Here is a 4159-nt window from a genome sequence, read left to right as displayed (position 1 = left end):
TACATATTCACATATTGCTCGATCCACTGGGTAGGCATAGGTCAGCCTTTCTGAAACAGGTCTCCTCCACAATCACTTAAGAGTTCTTTTTTAGAAACCAATGATGGCCGTTTCCAAGGCTTGGCTGAGCCTCTGATTACAAAGCTTTTGTTGATTTAATTAGGTGATAAATCATGGTATCTGCAGAGGTTTCTTATTGGGAAGCTGAATTATTGCAACGTATTGTGCTTTATGATCAAGTGACAGTAAGTACGCACTTAGAGTGCCTCATACAAGTAAAACTGACTTGAGGCCACCAGATATAAAGGTATTAAAAAAGAAACACTACAAATTTCTGCTTTATGGTTAAAAGTTATCACAAACGTGGCTTATCAGTCTTTAGCTTACATAGGCTTGGAGAAGTATTTAAGACTTTTTTCCATGGTTAGTTTTTCATTTAGTAAATTCATTTTATCTATGATAGTTAAGAATCCAGAAGCAGTGTCACTGCAACTATAAAATACATTGAATTCAATAAATGGTGTTTGAAAAACCAGTCAGTCACATGCCAAAATGTGAAATCAAACCCCTTTCTAACACCTGGCACAAAAACACAAAAGGAAAACCAAAATGAATACAATGCCTCAATAGCAATAGGATAACACGTAAAACATAGTATAACACTTTATGACACTGAATATGGTGACATTGTCAAAGATAAAATTAAACAAATGTGATTACAACAAATTGAAAGCTTCTGCACTGCAAAGAAAATAGTATGGTCTTCTGAGCCTGCTAGGAGTCACTACTATTCTCAGAATCAGGCTTAAGCGTTGAGCACAGCCATTTGTGGCCTCAAAACCATGACAAATACATAAAAACTAAATAAAATTTAAAGTTTGGAATCTAAAGCAATATATGTTTAGTAATAATTATCATTGTTAAGTAATATCCCCCAAATATTTCTTTTAAATATTTGTATTCTGCTGTACACATGCATTATAATCATGTAAAATTATTACTATTAAGAGTATCTTCGGGCCTGAGAGATAGACTGGAGATAGGACATTTGTCTTGCAAACAGAAGGACAGTGGTTCGAATCCCAGCATCCCATATAGTCCCCCAAGCTGGCCAGAAGCGATTTCTGTAACCCGTGAGTGCTGCAGGGTGTGACCCAGAAACCAAAAAAAAAAAAAAAAAAAAAAAAGAAATCGCTCCTGGCTTGGGGGACCATATGGGACCCTGGGAGATCAAACCACAGTCCATCCTAGGTCAGCTGCATGCAAGGCAAATACCCTACCTCCACTGAGCGCTGCCGGGTGTGACCCCCCCACCCCCAAAAAAAGAGTATTTTGATGGTCCTGAGAGAGAGCACAGCGGTAGGGGTAGGGCATTTGCTTTGCATGTGGCCTACCTGGGAGGGTTCTGGCTCAATTACCTGCATCCCATATGGTTCACCAGCTTGCCAGGGGCAATTTCTGAGTGCAGAGCCATGGGTGACCCCAGAGCTGGGTGTGGCCCAAAAAACACTCAATCAATAAATGGAGTTTTTTTAAAAGGAGTATCTTGATGTAGCTTTATCTATATTATAAAATAATTACTGAAACTGCCTTTTAGTTCAAGGAATTGCAATGTAATAGTTACATCTTCAATTTACTGAATTCTTAAATAAGATTTAAGTCACATTCTCATCTTTCTTTATAGCTCTCTCCAGATGAGTATGAACTCTGATGCATTACAGCTAGAGTGTAATATTCTGTCATATCTATAAATTCCACAAAGACTTACACCATGAAGAAGACGGTTACATGCTGTTTTTAAAAATGTCTGAGAATCCATCATTTATTTCACTTCCTGACATGTCTTTTATGTTTCACATGTTTTTCACAGATAAGGAGAGTAGTAATTTTAAGCTATACTACTAAACTTAGCAGTGAAAGAAAAAAAAATCTATCAATCCGCAACAAAGCCACACTCTTCACTTTGAAGGTACAATCGTTTGTCCAATTTCAGTCTTTTCCAAACACCTTTCTTGAGTTATGAACTGCAAAATCACTTTGACAGTTACAAATTCTATTTTTAGAAGTCTTGCCTTTTATTAAGAATCTGTCTTTTGTCACATAATTTTGCATAATCTTTCAAGTACTCAGAGCATGAATACAATAAGAGGGACACTTAAAGTACTTGAATTGCTAGGGAATAAATGATACATAAATTAATCACACAAACTCAACCACCATATTTACTTCTATATCTTTCTAAAATTATGTTTCATGCATGATTCAACATTTTAATAACACCTGTAAGTTAATATTTGAAAAGAAAAACAATTAAAAACCTCAAACTTTACTATGAGCTTTTCATTAGTGCTTAGTAAAATAAAAATTTTCTATACATAATAAGAGTTCAAGTCTGTGTAACGAACCACAGACACTAAAATTCATTGATTTCTTTACATGCAAATTCTTTGCAAATGGTTTAATACAAGACAAGTTCAGCAACAAGAAAGAACATGATCCTAGTTGTAAGAATTAACACATATAAAATAAGTATATATGCTGATAAAAAGTAAATTAGTATTTCATCTTAGAGAAATTTGATGTTCAGGGCCGGCGCGGTGGCGCTAGAGGTAAGGTGTCTGCCTTGCCTGTGCTAGCCTAGGATGGACCGCAGTTCGATTGTCTGGCGACCCATATGGTCCCCAAGCCAGGAGCAACTTCTGAGCGCATAGCCAGGAGTAACCCCTGAGCGTTACCGGGTTTGGCCCAAAAAACCAAAAAAAAAAAAAAAAAAAAAAGAAAGAAAGAAAGAAAGAAAGAAATTTGATGTTCATTTTGAAAAATATTAATAAATTTTACCCAGCTAAGCTAGAAATACATCCTTTGGAAATGAGCAGAAACTCAGATAAATTAAATATTGCATTGTTGTATTCCTTAAAATAGAAACATTTTTAAAGTGATACATGTTTCTATGTTTTTGACAAGTGCTTATCATGTGGTGCAAATAATTAGATATATGGAATATTTATTTGTATAAATTCAAGGTGCAATACTAGTATCCATTTTCATATCACTAGGAATAGAAACAAAGACAAGTAAAAATCTGGAACTGGAGAGATACTGTAACCTTGCTTTCTACCAAATCTCATTAATTCCCGAAAACACATATGATTACATGAGCCATGAGCTCTGCCACAAGTGACCTTTAAGCACATACTCGTGAGTCAGACCTGTTCATCACCTGGTGTGGTCCCCAAACAAACAAAAATTGTAATTAACTAAGTAAAGATGTGAGTAACAGAATTTACGAAGGAAAGGATGGAGCAAAGACTGAAAAGATATTATATCTTCATGGCTTATACATTTCTATGTTCTTCATTCATTATGGAGAAAGCCATATTTTAGGTGAATACTTGGATTGTTTCTTTATTAGTTTTGTCTATTCTCTACACTTAGTGGATGAAAATGTACTGTGCTTGAAAAAATGTAGCTTTAATTCTCTGCTAAACATAGTGAATACATCCAGTAATATTTTAAATAAGTTACCCTGCATACCAAGGTAATACATCCTGATTGAAAAAAAATGTAGTTCCATAAACGTATGAAAAAACTTAAAAGCCATCCCCAAACTTTATTCCTAGGAACAATTTCATAGTTTGACATTTTCATTATGTTTTACCTTAATTATACATGGCATAAAATGTAGGAATACTATATTACATCTAAGCATTATTTTTTCCAGATAACAATATGTGAACACTTTCTCAAGTTTTTTAAAATCATTGTATTCTTTATAATGTGCTATAAAAGCACCTAAAAGGACATTATGCTGGCTTATTATAAGTTTTTGTGCCTTTTACTGAATAAGTATGCATATTAATTTCATTCAATTTTCTATTCTAGTAGGTATTATTTCATTGTTGCATATTGCTGGTAAAAGTATTAGCTCTATTTAAAAGTTCCTTATATATATTTTTCTTTCCATGCAGAAGGCAGCAATGTATATTCTTATATATATGATATGTATATATGTTAATCCCTTATATATAAATTTAGACATAGATATATAAATCCATTATATATGTCAATTCCATGGCATTTAACCAAGTTACTCTAATAATATATGCATTATTTCTTACTTTTGGTGCTTAAGCTAATTTATTTTATTTTCAATTATTTG

This window comes from Suncus etruscus, chromosome 2, assembly GCF_024139225.1.
Source record: "Suncus etruscus isolate mSunEtr1 chromosome 2, mSunEtr1.pri.cur, whole genome shotgun sequence".
Taxonomy (NCBI): Eukaryota; Metazoa; Chordata; class Mammalia; order Eulipotyphla; family Soricidae; genus Suncus; species Suncus etruscus.
The sequence above is the reverse complement of the archived record's forward strand: the minus strand, read 5'-3'. Positions refer to the sequence as shown.